At 34.5% G+C, this 22,518-nt stretch overlaps 1 protein-coding gene and 1 non-coding gene across 2 annotated transcripts in view; both read right to left on the bottom strand.

Annotated features, from left to right (window-relative positions):
* LOC130708678 (zinc finger protein 665-like) overlaps positions 1-22,518 on the bottom strand; it is a 123,062-nt gene that overhangs the window by 62,908 nt on the left and 37,636 nt on the right. The gene's annotated exons all lie outside the window — the stretch shown is intronic.
* On the bottom strand, positions 6,270-6,376 carry LOC114238064 (U6 spliceosomal RNA). Its single transcript, XR_003623492.1, has one exon. It is a non-coding gene; the product is annotated as a U6 spliceosomal RNA (small nuclear RNA).

The raw sequence follows: 22,518 nt of genomic DNA, 5'->3' as shown, positions 1-22,518 counted from the left end.
TGAAACTATATTTCTTGAAACAAACATTTTCAGACTGGAAATTCTAAATTATCAAATTATATTTATTGTTATAAATTGATTTAGAAAAAAATGAATTAAGTGCATAAACTAGTTTCCATAAGATCACTGTAGTAAATTTTGCTGTTATATTTTCACAATTAAAATTTGCTATATGACTACTACAGACAACAATCAGTGAATCTCATCTTCATCAAACTAGAGGTTGGCAGTTCTTCATGTAGGGGATTGTATTTAGAAATTTCTTTGCCTTGTGAACTGATAGAGTACAAGTTGATTGGCCTTCAGGCCTGGGATCTTGGGTCAGGCCATTGATAAAGTTCAGTGGCTAAGAAAGAGGTCACTGATTGCTATTTATAATTTGTTTTCTGATAATTTTATCATGCACATGTACTCAGAGGCCATGGGTTGCAGTTCATAAATTGAAACAAATGAGTAAAAATATGTAAAACTAATTCTGTCAGTTTTCAAAGCACTAAGATATTTGTTATATTCATTTAAATTAGTATGACTTTATGCATTAACTCTAAAGCTGAGGTGGACAGTAGCAAAATATCATCCTGTGTGTGCTCCTTTATGAATTTTCAGATATGAGTATTTATAAAAATGACATAGATAAAGAATTGCAAAAGTCAACAGAAAATATAAAGAGTGATGCTTTTCGTGTGACTCTGACTCACAATTCTTCATTGTTATTTCTTTTATTTCTTGATAATCAAGAATTTAAACAATTATTTCATGTCTTTCATATACATAGTAAAATATTCCATCTAAAATATATATATTACTTTTTAGACTTGTCACTGGTAAGTATTCATCTCTCACTATTTTTCAAATCTCTTTCTGGGTAAATTCTGCCAATACTTTTTTGGAGCCAAATGTTCTATTCTGCTTTATTGAAAAACACAATTCTATACTGAAGTTTTCTTAGCAAATTGTGTCTTATATTTAGTTAGGAAAATTCTTAATAGCTTGGAAAACATAGTATATAGCCATAGGTTAAAAGAATATTTTACTAAAAACAACAGTAAGAATAAGCTTTAAAAAGCAAACAAACAAAAAGAATAATAAGCATTAATTAAATCAAAATGCCAGTAGATATTATAAGACATTAAATTAATTCTGAAAATGCTTTCCTTTCATTTGTATTTTCTTTTGCCTGATTTTCATGGAATTCTGTGTGGATGGGAAATACAAGATCATTTCAAACAAGGATGATTGCATAACGCAAGTCTAATCAAATTGAGAACTTTAAAAAAGGCTAGAGGTGAGAGGTATAGCTATTTCTACCAATGCTTTACTATGCAGAGGACATTGTAAGGAAAGCTTTCCTTGGAATTTTGTTCTTGAAAAGCTGAAAGCAGGTAACAGAGCACAGCAAATAATAAACAATCTTCAAGAAGTACATATGTGGCAACATAAGTGAATATTTGATCTTGAATTTTGGACAGGTAGGATATCCATTACTAGGGATCACTCATTACCATGTTCCCTTTAAGGATAGGTCTATATCAGTTTTAAATAGTGTGATATGTTTAAATGACCAGAATCTTTTCCTAAATAATTCAATTTAAAATACATTCCTATTAAAATGTTTAAATGTCATGTAGAAGATGAGCATGGGATTAGGGGTAGGGTGTTGATGCCTTTTATATTAGCACATAAACTAAACTTGGTAGGAAAGATTACTCTAATGGTTAAGTGACTGTTACTAGGGAAAGTGGTGTTTCTGAGAAAATGGTTGATCACACAGAGTGACCAATTTTATTTGGCATAAGAATCCACAATAAGAAAGGCTGATGTGTGCACAAATCAGACTCGGTGTGACCACTGTTAGTGGGGAGGCTGAATAAAACTGTAGTTAAAAATGAGAGCATTGGAATTGGACTGTCTCAATGTCAACTTTGTCTCTGGCTCAATCTAGCTCTGCACTAAGTGTGGGGAAGTTATTTAAATTCTCCAAACCCCAAGTTCCTTATATGTATTATAAATTAGAACTAATCAATTGGTGTGAGGAGTAAAATAGGTTGTGTGTATAAAACTCTCAGAATAGTGGCTGGCACATATAAGTGTCCAATAGATGTTAATATGTTAAATGTTATTTAAATCTCACATTATTCTATAGTATGGTTTCTATGTAAGATTTAACATACTATAAAATAGAATGTTTATATGCTCACTGTATAGAAACTATTTTATACACATTAGTTGAAGATTACTATTAGCTGTGTCTCCAAGCATAATTTCTCCCTCAAGGGGGAGCAGTATTTCCCATGGAGTTTAGGACTATTAAATCTGTAAAGTGATCAAGCAGCCCATAAACTATACCATGGTGGCAGCTGCTATGTTTCCTTGCCACACTTACATAGATTCAGCCAATGAGAAAACAAGGAGCCCAAATGAATCCACAAAGTATATTACATAGCAATTTTATAGACTCACGGAGAAACCTGGAGCTATACCTTAAAATGGGGCAAGGTAGACCTGCATGCTACTACAATGAGGAATATGAATGAGACTCTCCCATAAAAATATAGATAAGAAACTGCATGCAATAGCCATGTATCATTATTTTCAGGGCATATCACCAAAACTTGGTCAAGCATTTCATCAAAACTTGGTCAAGCATTGCCTATTGATCTATGTGGTTACATGCATTGTCTTCAGGTTACCATAGCAGATTTGTATCCCTACAAAACCATTTAGATTAAGAAGAGAACCAAAAGCTGAGGGATATTATTGACCTATTTCAAGCTCCTTAAGAGCTTCCCAAGTTCAGTATCCATTGTTACAGGTACGGCACTGTCACCATAATGTTGCTGTGCTTGCACCTCCAAATTTGAAAAAAGACTCAGTAGGACTGAGTCTCTTCTTCTCCTCCTCAAAACATACATTCCATCAATACTAAATGCTATAGTTTTCTGACATGCACACTTCCATGCACTTTTGGACATGCTACTCTTTCTGCTCAGAATTCACCTCTGCCAATACCCTCTAAATCTGATGAACTTTTATTTATTATTTAGAATTATCTTAGGTTCATAAATATGCTCTTCCTTTCTACTTTCCCATCAGATCATCCTCACTGTCCTGTGCCTTGGATATATTTCTGTTGTGTTCATAACATTAAATTATTATTTCTCTTTACATATTTATCTCTGCTAACAAGCTGTAACACCTTTAAACTCCAGTTCATGGTTCATGGGTTTGCATTCCTGGCATAGAGTTCTTTAAGTTTTTGTTAAATTGAATTGAGTTGAATTTATTTAAATTGAATAGTTGTATATTTTTCTATGAAACTGTCCACACTCTTCCCTCACTCTCCTTCTAACCAATGACAGGTATTTGAGAGATAGACAGGTTTAAGGGCACATTCTTTTGAAATGGAGCAGAACAATGTTAAATGATCCACAAGACCAATGCCTAGAATTAGACCATAGAAGTATAATACACAAACCAATAAGCTCACCATCTTGAGGACTGTAAAGATACTAGAAATATATTTTCTCTTTCTTTGCTGTGGTTTAGTCTTAAGAGGTCTGTATTTCCAGACTTACAGGAAACAGATACCATTAAAATATAGTCAATTATTATTGGTGAAGTTATTCATCTATTTAGTGAAGGAGGTAAAACTAATATTAGTTCATATCATCTTACACTTTGAATTAGTAATAAATTGTACTGAAAAGTCAGATAAATAGAGGATATGGACCTTCTCTGTCTAGTAGATGCTTCCAAGGAAATATAATTGTTTGACTTGCCAAGGAAGTAAACAATTATCTCATAATAGGCTCTTGGTGGAATTAAGATTGTCACATATTTCATTTAACATTTGTCACTGTAGAAATAAATTCACAGATGAAATTTTTGATTTGATCTGTTTGCTTTTTCTCAGGTGGGTCAAATTTTGGCTAAAGATAACAGCATCATGGATATTCTAACCTACCGAAATTTTCTAAACTTGTCAGATAATAACAATCACCAGGATACTTATTATACCTGTAGGTTATCAGTTAAATTTGCTGAATTTGTGTTGGACCCCAAGAATCTGGTTTTTTAAACCTGAAGTCCAGGTAATTCTTATTTTTCAACATACTTGGACAACTGCATCTCTATACTATTTTAATGAATGAAAAAATTGAGAAAATTTTCAGGTCTTTTTGATCAGAAAGTACCCTTTTTTTCCTTTGAGATATCTACTTTCCTTTCCAGATTTATCTCTCACCATTAATCTTTTTGTTTTTAAGAAATCGTCATGATTGACTGCCTACATGCTCCCTTTTTCTTTTGCCCATGCGGTTCTTGCACTTCGAATCCTGCTGTCCATGAGTTTCCTTCACTTGGCTGACCACATTCATCATCTGAGACTTAAATCTAGTGTCCTCTAGGAATGGCTCCTTGACGTCCTATGACCGAGATGTCTCCACGTGTTGTACTCTAAACCAGTTGTGCCTACCATTAATGCTCAGCATTTTTCACTGTACTATTATTTTTTAAATCTTCTCAACTAGACCATAGATTCTTATGGGCAGGAACACTATTTATTACTCTTCATGTCCCCCAACTAGCCTAAATCTAACAATGGATGTCTAATAATGTTTACTAAAGGAATGAAGAGTACAAATTGTTTAGGTTCTATCTTTATAATTTTAAATCTCTAAACATGCATATCTTTTAGGAAATGTGCCTATTTTTCTTCTTGGTGTGTCTCCCATCTACATGAAGAACTGTCATGGCTAGTTTTATATTAGTAGCAAGAGGTTATTAACACAAAAAATTTAATTAACTAGTTTAAAAAAATTATAAAGTAATATATATGCAGATAGTGTAAGGAAATGTAAATTAAAAGTGAGCCTTCTTACCATCTCTAGTTCATGATAGATAACCATTATTAACAGTTTCTTGTTTGTACGTCTAGAAATGTTAATATACACAAAGCATATATAGGTAGATATAAATATCTTATACATATTCATATAAGTACAAATACACAGACACACATACATATATGTTTGTTTTGTGTATACTTTTATACAAGTAAGATAATATTATGTTTACATCTTGGAAAAATTCATATTAACTTATATAAATCCACTTCATTCTTTTAATTGGCTGTATATTATTCTACTTTATCATGATATAGTTAATCCCCTCCTACTGGGTAGTTAGGTTGTTTTAATTTTTTTCCCATTATAAATAACACTTCAATGAATGTTCTTTCATACAATTCTTTGTGAAGTGAAGAATGTTTCTAATTAAAGTAATATGGATTTTGGATACATATTTCTGAATTAATCTTAAGAAAGACTGCTACAATTTATACTTCTATCAAGAAGAGAATGTTTCTCCATACTCTCACTAATTTTGTGTTATTCAATTTATATTAGGGTGATCTCATGTGTTTTAATTAGCATTAATTTACATACGAGTGAACTGGAGTATTTTGCATGTAATTAAGGATTTGTATTGCTGAAGCACATTGGTTCTTTGTCTTCATTTATCTTAGATGCTATTATATCACAGTTTTTCTCTGCTTTAAAGCTCTCCCAAAGTTTGTTTTTTCATCTTTTGTTCTCTAGTTCTCTGTTCATTTTCAAAACTCTAGTTTCCATACCTTATTTGAAATATAAAATGTTTTATATAAGGTTAGTTTTCCAGTTTTGCCATTATATTCGTTCCATTAGAAAGGATCTGAGACTGATACAGACTTAATTTTTTTTCATTTTTTTTAAATCCTTGCAATTTAATGAAATTTGAACAGTAATATTTCCTCTGGGTTTTGATTTCCAGTAACTACTTACCTAGAATTAATAATACTTACTACCTGATCCACAATTACAGAAAAAACTTTCAAAGTTAAGAAACAGTCTAAGTTCGAGGTATAAAAAGAATATTCAGGGCTTCCCTGCTGGCTCAGTGGTTAAGAATCCGCCTGCCAATGCAGGGGACAGGGGTTCGATCCCTGGTCCAGGAAGATGCCACATGCTGCAGAGCAACTAAGCCCATGTGCCACAGCTACTGAGCCTGCGCTCTAGAGCCTGCGAGCCACAACTACTGAAGCCCGTGCACCTAGAGCCTGTGCTCCGCAACAAGAGAAGCCACCGCAACTAGAAGCCTGCACACTGCAACAAAGAGTAGCCCCCGCTCACCGCAACTAGAGAAAGCCTCGCACAGCAACAAAGACCCAACAGAGCCAAAATAAATAAATAAATGCATAAATTTTTAAAAAAAGAAAGAAAGAATATTCATTTAAAAATATGGGATGCTTCCCAAATTTGGGTGTCATCCTTGCACAGGGGCCATGCTAAACTTCTTTGTATATGTCCAATTTTAGCATATGTGCTGCTGAAGTGAGCACTAAACTTAATTTTTCTAATTATAGATTTGCCTATACTGGTATAATTTGTGTTTGTATGTGTGCTCCAGTATTTAATTTAACTTGTTTCACTGCTACCTAAGTGCTTTACTAAGTGTTCTGGAGCTGCACTTGATGAAAAACACTAAAATAATCTGCATTATAAATTTTGTGTATGCTGAGTCTTCAGAATATTTCATCTATCTTCATCCAATCCTAAAATAATAAAGATAAGCTGGAGATAACTTTTAACTATTTTAGTATTTTAGTAATTTCTTTTTTTATTGAAGTATAGTTGACTTACAATATTTAAGTATTAGTTTCATGTGTACAACATAGTGATTTAATATTTTTATAGATTATACTCCATATAAAGTTATTATAAAATATTGGTGATATTCCCTGTGCTATACATTACATCCTTGTATCCTATTTATTTTATACTAATTTCTTAATAGTCAGTCCTACATATGTCTTAAAACATTAGCTCACTTGCCATTAGAAACGTCTTTTTTTAAAGTTTAGCATCCTGTTTTTACCACCCTATTTTTAAAGTGTATTTAAAATTTTTGCATCTTAAAGCATTTATGCTCATATATTAGCTTCTTTTAAACTATAGTTGAAAGGAGATATTTATGTTTGTTACGTTTTGCGTACGTCTCTCTCCCCCCTCTCTCTTTCTCTCTCCTAAAGGAAGGCAGGTACACAAGTCAAGAGGAGAAAGGTAACTGACCCCTTGACCAAGTTGTTCTGTTTGGTGAGGTTGTACCACATTGCCCTTGTGAGGTTTACAGTAAAAGCGGAGCAGAGGTCTGGAGTAGAGGACTAAAGCGTTAGGATCAAAGTCCTAATTGTCTGTTTTCTTGAAGTTAGGGTTATTGGCAGCTGCCATTATACCATCCATGCTGCTGTCACCTAGCACAGCCAACCAGCATGCACTAATTGCAGTGGCCTTTTCATCAAGTAAGATCATCCCACTAAACACAAAGAGCTGTCTTTCCATTAGCACAGACAGTAGCCAGCTAGATCAGCTGGGCTCCTTGAGTATGATTGGACTGTCATATTGTTATGATTTGTTCAAGTTTAGAGCATTTAGCAGATACCCTTTGCACCTCTCTTTGTACCTGAATACTATAACCTGACTGCCCCTATCATTTAAGAGGGTACTATAGCTTTTCAAAGTTCAGCAGCGCACAATTGCAGGCAGGCAACTGGTTTCTGACAAGAGATCAATACTGTCCTTCCAAACGCTGGAGTCAAGCTGCTGGGTCTGTCAGAGGGATGTGTGCTGTAATTGGATCATGGATGCTGCAAGTCATCTGAGTTTCCCTTCAGCACTGTCACAGCTGTCAGATGTCATCCCTTTGTACAGCTGTCACTGCGGGAGGGTTGGGGCTCTTTTTCCGTTCTAACCCAATGCAAATGTCCACTTAGCAGATGAATATTGAAGATATTAGACACTTCTTTATGCCTTTATGCAAAATAAAGATCTGTGTCATCTGTGAATTTCATGGAAATAAGTTGCAATTTATTCACTGTGAGAAAAGTGAAGTGAAGCCTGTAAAAATGAGAAATTATTTGGTTCAGGCTATTAAAAAAAGGAATATTTTACAGAATAAACAACAATATGCAGATATTTTTCTTGAGATGGAAAAACTAATACTGTGCAGTATTTAGAATGGTCACCTGATATTTGATTATATATATATATATATATATATATGTATGTTTTGCTTCATCTATAGTCTCAGAAAAGGGACAAATCTTGAATAGATTGGGATCCTTTTAAATCATTAGAATTTATTGAAAAATATAAACCCAATATCTGTTTTAAAGTAGCAATATAATAAGATTTAAGGAATGCAGTTATAGTTAGAATCAGGTCAAGGAGTCTCAAGAAAGTTTTTAAGACAGGAAGGGCAGTCTCAATAAAAATGAGTATGCTGTTTTGGTCACTGAAACCTTTTTTCTAAGTTATTACAAGTTAAATAGAAAGACATGTTCATAGCTGGGAAAATAATTGATAACCAATGAATGGCTTCTATCAATTTCAGTCAATTTGCTTTTGTTTAAAGAGAACAATCAATAGAAATGCATTTTATTTTATTGTACTTATTCTTATAACACTATATTTTTAAAAACAATGAGTGATTAGCTTCCAGAATTGCACAACTTGAGTCATGTGCACTTGCAACACGTAGTAAAAATGAAGAGATGTCGCCAATGTGGTTTTGGCAATTGTATTCTTAATTCAGGAACTTCCATTCATCATATTGTGATCGATCTGTGAATTTCCCTAGACTCTCCTAGAATAAAGTACAATCTTAACTTTTTAAAAAAAATCATTTTCTTCCTGTCTCGCTAAGCTGATGTCAGAATCATTTTTTTGGATGGTCGACAGGGTAATTTTTGATCTGGGTGGCTGACTTCCTTTTTCTTGAGGTCCAGACCACATACCACCTTCTCTGTCAAGCAAGCAGCCTGCACTGGCCCCAGTGACAGAGTAGCATGAACCTTATTTTCCAATATCTAACCTTAGCATTCTGTCATACACCAGGGTACTCACTGGGTCAGCCCCTCAAATATCCAAACTTTTTCCCCCCATCTGGCATTATGAGGTGACCTTCACCTCATTTGCAGTGGCTCAAGTTGTTTGGACCCTAACATTAGTGGCTGCCAAAATCAAAACATAGACATTTGACACACAATGTGGGGTAGGGCAGTAAGAAAGGAGGGAACCAACCACAAGAAAATGCACATTCATTTAAAAGACAATGTATTTGAAATGATTGAAATATATGCTAATCAGGATAAGAAGTATTACATTTCCCCTTTTGCCTCAGTTAGCACTTTTCTCTCAATGTGATTTTACTTTTACAAGAAGCAGGATAAAAATCCTTCGAATATTAAAGTGTTTTACTCCTATAAAACGAATTATTTAGCAATCAAATCTTAGTTGACTATCACTCGTATAGAAAAATGGTCCTCCATAGTTACTTGGGCAGAAAATATAAGAATGAATGAAGTAAAAATTTTAAACTTAGTTTCTTAAGGTTATTCTTCTGTGATGATAACTTTATATGCAACTCCAGTGACTCAAGTAAGCACACTCTCTCTCTCTTTTTTTAATATGGCTTATGGCTAATTATATCAGAGATCCAAAACAATTTTTTACATTTGCATTAATAAGGATGTCACATGACCACATTGAAGTAGAAGTATATACATCAAAAGTAGATTAAAGGTTGGTTAAGCATCAAACCATGTTCCATATGTAAATTTATAGCAATGATGTGCTATAGAAAGATAGCTTACCCTCTATTTCTCTGCTACTGAATAAAATTAAAAATTCACAACTCTGGTTTATGGGATTTTAAATGAATTTGATCTCTCTTTTGGGCAGGGCAAATAAGTGTTTTGTGATGTATTATTTTATAAAAAAAAAAAAAGACCATCGTTCTGGCTCATTTAATTTTGCGAGTGAATGATCTAAGATTAACTACAGACTAGTCAGTGCAGTTTAAAAGCTGAAAGCAATTTTCAGCCATAGATGGTAATGCCACATTCAGTCCACAACCGAATGACTCTAAATGACTAAGCTTCGAGGTCTTTGTATATGACCACAGGGCCTGATAAAGCCATAGGAACACAGTAAAAGCACAAAAATAGTTCCAATTTATTTGGTGCCATCACCTTAATGAGATTAATACAGACGTGTTCATGTGCCTAATTGGTGATTTTGTTTTAACTAGTAATGAAGGATTAAAACTTCAGGCAACAGGCTGCTTGCTGGAAAGAGGATTTGAGAGGAAAAAAAGATTTTAATTACAAAAAGGAAACCTGTGAAATATACCACTGCAAAGTTAATAATAATTCTTAAAAAAAGAACTGATTAAAATGGATACCCTAGATTGTCCCTGGCGTTTTGGGAGAAAGGGTGATTTTATGAGCAGACCACATATTGCTTTTATTTACCTACCAGTAGACCCTTTGGCATACGAAAACATATAAAACTGTTACTTCTAATGAAAAAGTGTTAAAACTGAAAAGCATTGGCCCTCAGGCTACTGTGGAATTTAGAGTATGTAGCATTTTATTCTAATTCATTTTTAATGACTTACTATAACCGAATGACCTGTGGCTAGCTGTCCCACTAAATCCCACAGCATCCCAGTAAATCAGAGCTTCTTTGGAGAAGCTTCACCTATGACTTGCTATGGGTTTGCCTCTCTTCAAAGTCTAGTTGTAACCATTTAAATGCTAACACTATTAAGCATGCTGCCAAAACACAAACACTCAGCCTAAGTCATTAAAATTTAATTATAAGGGGGCAGCTGAGCCCAGTTTGAGTTTTGAGTCTGAAAAATCTTATTTAAAAAAAAAAAACTAATAAAAACAAAACTACCCAACCAAACCTATCAGCATCTGTCTGTACTGGCCCAGTGAACTATATTTAAATAAAATTGCAGGTTTTACCAAAGTTCACATTAACACATATTTGGGTTATTACTCATCTATCCTAACGGTAAAACGGGCCATTGTTTTACCTCGTCGTTGGTGGTGAGTTGTGTAACCTGTGCCTTGTATATCCCTGCCAGCATGTTAACTTTGTCTCTCAGAACAAATAGTAAAATAAAGGAACTATATCCTTCCACCGCCAACTGAATAAAACCATATTATCTAGGTCATTCTCTTCCCCACGAAACTTTGGCCAGTGCTAAGATGTCTTTTTGATTACTTAAAAATCCCTGAAATGCAAGAATTTGGTCTTTGATGTTCTATTATGAACCACTTTAAAAGGACTCTGGGTAGTGATACAGCACAGTGTAAGATGCTACCTTCCCGGAGAATGAAGACAGAAATATATTTTACATTTCTTGTCAGATTGAACTTTAAGACATCCTGACTGCTTTCTCTATAATTTAAACATCACAGCCAAAATGGCAACATGCTTTGTTCAGTTCCAGTTGTGTGGAGTTTTAGTGCTTCAATGATTCAGAGGAAGGCTGAGGCTGGCACAGGGAGCAGGGCGACGGAATCACAGTCTCACTGCAGCATGTCAAGCCATTATATCTGGGACCAGAATGTCACCGTGGTCTCAATGGTTCGTCAGCTGAAGAATATGGCTAACAAATGTAAAACCAAACTTCAGAGGAGCTGGTTTTCTGTGCTAAGTGATCTGTATTCCCTCGGAATTTACTTTCCCCTAACCCCGTGAAATTAACAGTACTTTCTGACATTCGACCCCCTGACCTCCCACATAATAAGAATTTAAAAAGCACCATGCATGAGTGTGTCTCTGTAATGCAAAACTGGAAAAAATGACCATGTCACAGTTTTATTATACAAAACCTTCTCCATCTCCATTGCATGCTTCATATATGAGTGCTCAGTTTAAAGTTATTATAAAGAAAAACACAATTTTAAGAGTAATAATTCACTGTTCGTGACTTTTATAGACAATAAATTGTAGCAAATACATATTGCTACCAGAAAGCTTTGTACTCCATTAATGCAGATATTTACCAAGATGAGTGTTAAAAATAGTCCGCAAGGAGACTCTGATGGTTCAAAGGAAGGGGTTTCCAGGGAGCCGATTGCCAAGGGTGCAAGTGCATGCACAATGTGTAGGTCTCAAGGTTTAAGAGGCAGAAGCAGGAAAGTGTTATGTGGAAATGATTTTGTGTTATCAGGCTCAGGGGATGACAGCATACAAGAGTAAGAACAAGGTGCTATGTGGCTTTTTCTTCACTGTGAAGTAAAGATTGGCAGCTGGAAGTAAGGCTTACAGACAGACCTGCACACAGGACCTCTTCACCTAGGACTCATAATCACTACTCAAAGGAAAACGCATTTACCAGGGAAAAGCGGCTGTAGCCATCAGAAGTGTGCTTAAAACACCACTTAAATATCACTTTATACGCTATTACTTGCAAACTGTGGCTTCGTATTAAATTATACTTGCGTAGGCTTTTGCTTAGGTGCTGATAATGCTTTTGAGGTTGCATTGGTGAAGAAGAATTTAGGCTGCTTTACAAGAGACGTGACCAGAATATTCCATGCAGCTGACAGTGTGACAGGGTGAAAAATTGCAGAACTGTACTTTCTTTCCCCATATAGATTGTAATTTTAATTGTCATTGTGGCCCTTCTGTTTTAATTATGGGACTTCTTTGATATATACCAGGACATCGTATTGAATGAAAATATGGTGCTATAATAGTCTCTTTATAATTAATGACCACATGTAGATCCTGGTGCATAAAAGGGAAGGAATAAATGAACAATTTATTTAACTAGGTTTTGGATTTCTTTCTGTCTTCCAGTGAATATAAAATGATCCCAGGGCTTCTGAGAATGTTTGATATAAGAACTGCACAGAATATCTAATAAAATTACTTTAGGCTGGATTACAAAACATATTATGTTTTAAAATGTTTTACCCCAAAATGGTAAAATGTATCTATTTACCACATTATTCTTTTAACATTTCATCTGAAACCAAAAAAAAAAAAAATCATTTAAATTTATTTACAAGCATATTTTAAATGTGTGTATTCTTAGATTTTCCTTGTGGTATAACTAATTCTTACAGGTAAAATGAGGGGTCAAGAAAGAGACTTTTGAAGCTTGACTTATCAAACTGCAAAAAAAAAATTCTCTTTGAGCTTTTTCTTTCAAAATAGAATAGATCTGTGCTGTATCTTTTCTCTGAAGGAATAAATTTTTTCTTAGTTACTAGTAATAAACAGAAGCTGTTTTTCTACAAATCAAAAATGAGTTGTCTCTTCATAGGCAATTTAAGTGCCCTGAAAACTGTGAAGACAACGAAAAAACCACAGCAAAGACTTAACATTGTTCTCTATCACGTAACACGCTTACCATATAGAACACTGTGACACAAATATGCTGGGCTCATATACATTTCAAGAGAGCCAGACCTCTATGGATTTCTGGAAAGCAGACTTATTTGTCCAGGGTCTGTCACGGTAAAACAGGAAAATGCCCCCTGACAAGCTTCTGCTAATTTTATTGTGGCACGGAGTCCTGTGCATACATCCTCTACTGTATGACTGCAGTTCAATTGCAGAGCACGATGAAATTGGATCGGCAGAGACAGGGACTACCCTGGGGTCAGCTGTGACCATGCCACTTCTATGTGATGTCTAGTTGGGGTGATGGTGTGTAAATAAACGTAGAGAATTGCAAATCTTGTCATGGCCACGCAGAACAGCTCAAGCATTTAAAGATGGTTGCCCGCAAACCTAACTGGAAGGCGGTTTCTCTGTGTGGTGGCTGAGGAAATACTCAGTTCCTTGCCGGAGTCGTCTTCTTGACATATCTGAAAGTACTGACCCAGCATTATGTTGCTGAAGGGCTTAATCACTAAATAGTTTTTCATTGTAGTGGAAAGTAAAGAAACAAGCTAATCACGTTTGAATATTGTGCTTTTAGAGTTATAGTGCTGATACCAGGGACACTTTTTATTTATATTATCCTACTTTGATTTATTTGTTTTTTTTAAATGAGGTGAAGCATCTTAAAGTCTTACTGTTTACTGAATTTAGCACATTAAAGTTCTATGAGTTCTTGTCATTATTATGAACTTTCCTAATGTTAGAAAATAAAATATTATAGAATTCACATTTTCTGCTTATGAATCTAATTTTATTTAAATACTACTTACAGTACTCATTAAAATATACTTAGGTTTTCCTACCTTCAACTCATAAGATGTATTTTGTACCAGTTTTGCATTTACACATATCTGTTTTTCTGTTACTTTTCCCACATGCCAATTACCTTTCATTACAAATTTATAAAATCATTTACATTTTAGCAGTTTAAATGTTTCTGCTGACATTTTGTAACTATTACCCTCTTCTAGAATGGCATATGTTCAGGCAGTTAATAAAAAATTAAATGGAATAGCACTAGACAAGGTGAAGCTTTGTATCAGAGTGTTCTCCACATTTCTGAAAATACCATCTTTGTGTTGCCAACTGTGAAGTGAGGTTAGGGCTGTGCCAATATGTGTATTTGTCACAACTGTCACAGAGACCACGGACTAGCCAATCGCACAGCCCTTAATTAGACAGTTCTATTTTGCTTTTTAGAAATTATCTTCATGTAAAATGGTGTCTAAGACTCAAGAAAGGTGCTGAGAGCTAAGAATGCCAAAAATGCCAGCAGAAAAACACTTTGATTTTTTTGGTAGAAGATTTATTAACTGCTGCATGATTTCTTAAATATAGAAATGAAATATGCAACACAAAAGAAATTGTATAAATGTAGCAGGAAAGAAAGGCAATGTTAAGGGTTATTGAAATAGCAATAGCCTGAATTAAACATTACCATGGTATAATATGTTTTCATATGGATTTTGGAACTATAAATTAAAAAATCTACAAAATGAACATTCAATTAGTGAAGAGATCACGGATGCCTTAAAAATCTTTATAGGTTCACAATTGTGATACTGGCTTTATTTAAAAAATTCCATTTCAATTATCTATTACTGAAGGTAAATTACATATTTTGGTCAAATATTATTTATGTTTAACATTTAAAAAATTCTAGAAACATCTATATATAGCATAATTCTATATTTTTTTAGAAAATAAATTCAGAGTTCTTCATTCTCAAAGTAGAATGTATTGAATACCTTGCTATATCTTAAAACATTATTTTAATTTTTATAATATATTTATACACAGTTGTAAAGTTTCATGGAGAATGAAGTAGATAAAAATATATCAGTAAAATTGTGTCTGCAGTTATTTTATCTTCATATGCATTTTCCTTGTCTGTGAAAATGCATGCTAATATACCCTTTTACTGATATTATCTTCATACATTTTTACATTTTGAAAATTGGAAATTGAAATTACATTTATCTTTTAAGTAATAAATCATCAACACACTTGGTAATGTTTGCCAGTGATATTGCCTTTGGATAAAAATATGATGAATTTTATAATATTGCATATAAGTAAAAGTAAATCAACATGATTTTAAAAATATTGTAAAACTTATTATAAACTTCTTCTTTTATATGATTTCGTAGGTCTTAAGGTTTTTAAGCTAATTTCATCCAGAGTAGAAATACTTTGGGTTCCTGGAACCTGAGGGTGGGAAGTCCTAAAAATCCCAGTAAATGAAACCTACACAACATCATAAAGAACCTTTTTTAAGAAATTAATAAAGTAGATGGAAGATTTAAATCTCTAATTTAGATGGAAGAAATTTAGTTTATTTGTTTTTAACAGTGGAAATTTCATGTATGTTATGAGCAAAAAAAAATCTAATTTGGGGTAACTTGCACGGTTCATCCCATTTTAAATCTTTATTCAATAGGCATATCATAGAAGTTTTAACAGTCATAGCAGATTAACCTTGCCTGTGCTTTTGGAGGCTAGTCATCTGATGAATTTACATGCAGCTGGATGAAAATGCTATTTGGAGAGAGATTGAAAGTTTATTTGATTAAATCCCTTTCTCCACTACCTTGACCTCTTTCTTGTGAAATAATCAGAACTGTTTAGCAAGAATATTCAGGCATTAATAATGAATTGCTTTTGAGCTGGTTTCTTCTGCATGTAACAAGCCCATTGGTGTCCCTGATCTTTTCTTTTTTCTTTTTAAAATTGTGCTTTATTTAATGAACACTGTGATTAGAAACAGTAAGAAATATATCTTTGAGAAATTTTCTTTTATAATTTGTAGGCCATTTTACTAGTAGTACTAATTGCTGTGCTTTCACCTCCCTCTTCTTCCAAAGACTGTCTCCCCACGATCTGTATGAAGATGAGATGTGTTAGGCAGGGCCATATACTTCAGTATGATTGGATGGCAGCTGTGTGGTTTATCCTCACCAACTGTAAGAGTGGTTTTGAGAGTTCACAGAATACTATGATGTTAAATAGTGCCATTGTTTGTGATACCATGGTTTGTGTACTTATGTACTTCCTCCATAGAGCTTTGCTTTCTAACAGTTTCTTTGCTCAATTTAATCAGATCACAGTTATTTTTTGGAACAATTATTCGGTCATATTTCATAGACTCTGATTTTTAAGAAACTTTAGAGATAGCCTAGTGTGAGCTATTTTTTTTTTTTTTTTTAGAGAAAGAAAATTATCTGCAAGGAGATTAAATTAATACCCTATCTTGTACAGCTAGATATGAGTTGATACCAAATCCACTTTGGGTTAGGAAAAAGGAGGGCAAGGTATAGCTGTTTTCCTCTTCCATTTGAAATATAGTTGAAAGATAAGGTATTCACATATAAAAAGGCAATTAGCAATTAATGCTAGTTACAGATGAATGAAATAGGAACTCCTTACCCTTAATGTTAAGAAGAGGAATTTACCTCCTTCACATCTCCCTAGAATGTTACTGGATGAATCTCGGGCTTTATTTGGCAATAAAACATTGGTCAGTCTTTGGGAGATAAAATAACTTTCAAGTGTAACTTTGACATGAAGTAATAGGAGCAAGTGGAAATTTTTAAAGTGCGGTGCTGTCACTCCTGGCATATTTAATGCCCTTCATAGTTGAAGGTGGCAGATTTTCTGTGTACATACATACACTACTGTACTGTCACCCATTATAAAGCTACAGTATCTTGTCTTTATACTAAATTGAACTTCATTATAATGTGTTTCTTGATAATAACATGCACTTGACTGTAATATGTAAAATGCTTGGCTTTCATGAACAACTCTATGGAAAAGTTGTACAGTATCTCATTTGCATTTAGCAATTATGTTACATTTACAATATACTAAGCTGTAGAAAATCTAATCTAACATCATAATTTAAAATAATAATTTCCAGGGCCTTACAAGTAGGATACAAGTCAGATTACAATAACACATTGTACTATTTCTCTGTTGAGTAAAACAGAATTGCTTCACTATTTTTTCCCTCAAAATTATTCAGGAAAGATTTAATTCTTTAATAATGAGAATAGCATTACATTGAGAGGGAAAGACCATTTAAATTGTTCATAGGTAGGTAAAATTTATCTTTCTTGATCATAAATTAGTCATTTTGGGGGGATCTACTCATATCATTAATATACTAAGTTTAGGGGAGAGGTTTTATGACACACAAATGACCTGATAGCAATCCTGTTGTAAAGACCATATATCTGATTTTCAAAATGTCTATATTTTTAATTATGAAGTGAAGTGATACATAATTCAAAAATTCACATTCAAGAATAACAGAAAAAATAGAAAATAAAATAATTTTCATACTGACATCCAAATACACTCACTCTCAAACTTTTGTTATATTTTTTGATGTTTCAGATCCTATAAATATCACATGTTGCAAATTTGATGCTTAATTTGACCACATGGATTTGAGGGTGGGTTTTTTTTTCTAATATTTATACATACATATATGAAGATTTCTGAAAAATATAAAATCTATTTAATAAATATGTGCGAACCTATGATGTGCAATTCACTCTAGAGTACATGTTAGAAAACACAATCTTGCCACCAAGTATTTTATGATGTATATCAGAAATAACATTTTTACATATTAATTATAAGAATAAAGTCAGCGGCATAAAAGAATGAAAACCGCAGCTCTTAAGGAAAGAAGTCATATTTAATAGAGGATCAGAAAATGCTTCATGGAGAAAGTTTTATTTTAGATGAGGCTGAAGTTCAATTCAATTAAACCCAGGAAGCATTTATTATCATCAACTATGATATGATCTCTGCTCGGAGGGAGCTTATAATCTAGTTGCAATAAGGACACATTGGAAGGGACAACAAATTCTATGTGAGCTGTTAGGAAAAGCCTTGTGAAAGAAGTCACATTTGACTAAGATCTTAATTAAATGAGATAAAGAGGGGGAGGAGGGAGCATTCTGGGATGAATGAAAAACATAAGGAGCATAAGAAAAGAGAAAATATTAGGGTGTGAAAGAGCATGTATCTTCTGAAAAGAGAAGACTTGCCAGTGTGGCTGAATCATGGGAAACTGCAGCATTGTGATAGCTGGTGAAATAAGAATGGAAGCTGAGCTTGAAGCATCTTGTATGTCTGACCAGCCAAGTGATATCTGTCCTGATTTCTTTTCTCCTTTTTCTTTTCACCTTTTTTCCCTTCTTTATTTTTTCTCTCTCTTCCAGCAAGATACCCTTGACAGTTTTGCAACAGCTCAGTTAGAATGGGAAGAAAGAGAAATGGAGAAATTTCACTTCAGATTGAGGCAAAGTCAACTGCTGGAAATAGGCTGAGTGCAATCTTAACTTCTGAATGATATTATGCCCCTGACAACGGTTGTGCTTAACAATTTCCATTGCATTCTTTACTTTGTTTCCAATTAATAAGACAATAATACAAAGTAGAGATCTTAAGTGAGAAATTTAGACAGTAGTCCTTGTAGCTAAAAAAATCAACACCTTTCTATTCCCAAATTATACAGATTAATTTTAGGGTAAATTAAATGCCCAGGTTATTGTTCTGCCTCCTTTCTGCTTTATTTCATAAACAAATCTTTATTGAGTAGGAAGTAAGTAACTTCTTTTTTAAGAGCTTTTTTTTTTTTTAACATCTTTATTTCTTTACTGGAGTATAATTGCTTTACAATAGTGTGTCAGTTTCTGCTTTATAACAAAGTGAATCAGTTATACACATACATATATCCCCATATCTCTTCCCTCTTGCATCTCCCTCCCTTCCACCCTCCTTATCCCACCCTTCTAGGTGGTCACAAAGCACCAAGCTGATCTCCCTGTGCTATGCGGCTGCTTCCCACTAGTTATCGGTTTTACATTTGGTAGTGTGTATATGTCCATGCCACTCTCTCACTTTGTCCCAGCTTACCCTTCCCCCTCCACGTGTCCTCAAGTCCCTTCTCTAGTAGGTCTGCCACTCTTTGGCTCTATCTATTTCCTGGCTCTATCAAATTCTGTATGTCAGTAAGGAGAAACCACAGCAAATAAAATTAATTTTATTCAATTTTATATTCTTTAAAAAAACTATTTTTTTTTGGTTTGACTTTTTCCTTCTCTTGCAAATAAGCTTTTACTTAGAAACTAAAATCAATAAAAATGTGCCAAAATTTAGAAAATATTTAAAAGAATCATATCCTCTCTAAATATACTTCATGTTGATAACAGATGCAAATATTTCTAATTTAAAGCAATGTCTTCGTATTACTTAGAAAACCTATGAGAAATATCTTAATCATTAACTACATAATGCAGTTACTCTAGAACAATCATATTGGGAAATATTACATTTTAGCTATTTTTTATTCTGTATTACTCAATTCTGTGTAAAAAAAAAAAATGTTTTATCCCTTCTTTGGGAAATCTGCAAGAGAACAATACTGGGAAGATGTATTTCCAGGAACTAGTGTAAATGAAAAAATGAGAGAAATACAACAAAAATATATACTTTACCAACAATGTCGATTTATCTCCTATTTCTAAATACTTATTGGCAAATTAACTTTGAATTTGACTAAATTCTAATGAAGGCTAAAATTGTAGAAATACTATCAGCAGCAAAATGGGTGATCTGACTCATGATGGGCTAAACCAAGTTTTTTTGTTTTTGTTTTTGTTTTTGTTTTAATTTATTTATTTTTGGCTGTGTTGGGTCTTCGTTGCTGTGCAAGGGCTTTCTCTAATTGTGTCAAGCGGGGGCCACTCTTCATCGCGGTGCGTGGGCCTCTCACTATCACGGTCTCTCTTGTTGCGGAGCACAGGCTCCAGACGCGCAGGCTCAGTAATTGTGGCTCACGGGCCCAGCCGCTCCGCGGCATGTGGGATCTTCCCAGACCAGGGCTCGAACCCGTGTCCCCTGCATTGGCAGGCGGATTCTCAACCACTGCGCCACCAGGGAAGCCCTAAACCAAGTTTTTTAATGCTCAAAATATTTAGAAATTTTAGAATGTTTAGAAGAATGTTTTATCTGTGTTATGTACAACCAGGATGAGGTTGGCAAGACATTTTATTAGTACGTTGCTTTATCTAACAACTTGACTCTGACAATGTTCTAGAAGTTTAATTGGATATTTTTTTTTATAAAAATCAAAAATGGAATTTAAAAAAATTCTCCATTGCCTTAATCAATCAGCCTTTCTAATATCACAGAACCTACTTGATCAGCAAAGTCTTCACATCATCCAACCCAACTCCCTCCAGGCAAAGTTGAAAGTTCAAATTCAGTTCCATATATCATTATTTCGCTTTGTGATATAAAGTTATGGAACACATAGCATGTGCCCTCCTGTAGAAAGAGGTCTGGGGACTGGAATCGACACCAGAGGTAAGGGCTGTATTTCAAAACTGAGTTTGCCCTGAGAAAGATGTCACATAAACAAGCATATAAGTTCATTACTTTAGAGCCCACTCCTCGTTTTTCTTAAAAAGCCTTCATTGTGGGGCTTCCCTGGTGGCGCAGTGGTTGAGAATCTGCCTGCCAATGCAGGGGACACGGGTTCGAGCCCTGGTCTGGGAAGATCCCACATGCCGCGGAGCAACTGGGCCCGTGAGCCACAACTACTGAGCCTGCGCGTCTGGAGCCTGTGCTCCGCAACAAGAGAGGCCGCGATAGTGAGAGGCCCGCACGCCGCGATGAAGAGTGGCCCCCGCTTGCCGCAACTAGAGAAAGCCCTCGCACAGAAACGAAGACCCAACACAGACATAAATAAATAAATAAATAAATAAATTTAAAAAAAAAAGCCTTCATTGTGCAGAGCAAAATGTGTCAGTATATCCTTTAAGTCTAGTACAGCAAAACTTTCACTGGAGCACAAAGGACTGCATTCGTAGTCTGAAGTTCCTTCTCATTTCAGTAAAGTCTCAGTGTCTCTCGGCAGTTTTCAATTTCATTCCTTGGTTACCTCAACACTCTTGAAGTTTCGCTCCTAGATCTTCTGTGCTTTCCTTAGGACAATAACCTCATCCCACAATGAAAGGAGGTGGAATCTACTGATTTTGGTCATAGGTCGGTCATGGGAACTGGGCAAGGAATAAGGAGTAAGGAAGAATGAGGAATTCAAGACCATTCTGAGTGATGGGGAGGATGAGGTGCTATTAATAAAATTAGAAAATTAGTAAGAAAGCATGCTTGAAGAAAGTGGTAAATAAGAAAGCAAAATTCTATTTTACTTTGAAATTTATGGCTTGATGGTTTGCTAACCTTCATGAGAGTGGTTTTGGCCCAACTGTGAGAAGCAACCCACATTTCAGGAGAATAGAAGTTGGTGGATGATGAGATGTGCGGTAGAGATGATAGAGGACAATTTTAAATACTTGGCAGCCAAGGTAAAACCGAAGATAAGATGATGTCTTGAAAATGAAAAGGGAAATTTTTTTCTAGGGCAGAGAAATCACGCCTGGGTTGAAACGCTCTAGAAAAGTGAAGGGCAAGCAAGTTCAAATGAAAGAAGCATCACTTTCTTGAACAAAGACAGAGACTAAAGGGAAGGGGGAAAAGTTGAGGTTCTGAAGTAGAAGGGGGTGCTCACAGCAGATAAACTCCATCTTCTCATGAAATGGTAGCCAAGGCAATTTGCAAAAGTGGGCTATTCTTTTGAGCAACGTGGAAATTGTTTCAGAGTTCCAACTGGGAAATATAATGAAATCTCTCTCTCTCTCTCTCTCTCTCTCTCTCTCTCTCTCTCTCTCTCACACACACACACACACACACACACACACACACATGCACACACGCACAATGTAAAAAGAATCCTGAGAAGTAGTGAGAGCCTGGCTATGGTTTAGTAGAGTTATTCTACATTCATTCTTCCAAAATACCCTATTAGAGTGGGGTTTCAATTTCTAATTGTTTTCTCCATTTCAGGATTTTGATTCGTATAATAAAATTTTAAACACTGTGTCAGATTTAATGTGTTTGAGGCCATTCTGTGCCAACTTTGTAAAATTTTTCCTTATGGTGAACTGAAACTTTCCTCTCTGTAGCTCTGGTGTTAATCTGTCAGAAAAAAACCCCTACTCCCTCATTAGGAGTCCTTGTCAAATGCTATTGCATCCTTCTTTGCTTTCAAAACTCTAGACTAAACACTTTCTTTTGTTAAATAATTTCTGATATCATTGAATTTCTTTCATCTTCAATGAGAAAAAATTACACATTATTTTGCCTGAGAACT

This window comes from Balaenoptera acutorostrata, chromosome 8, assembly GCF_949987535.1.
Source record: "Balaenoptera acutorostrata chromosome 8, mBalAcu1.1, whole genome shotgun sequence".
Classification (NCBI taxonomy): Eukaryota; Metazoa; Chordata; class Mammalia; order Artiodactyla; family Balaenopteridae; genus Balaenoptera; species Balaenoptera acutorostrata.
The sequence above is the reverse complement of the archived record's forward strand: the minus strand, read 5'-3'. Positions and strand labels throughout refer to the sequence as shown.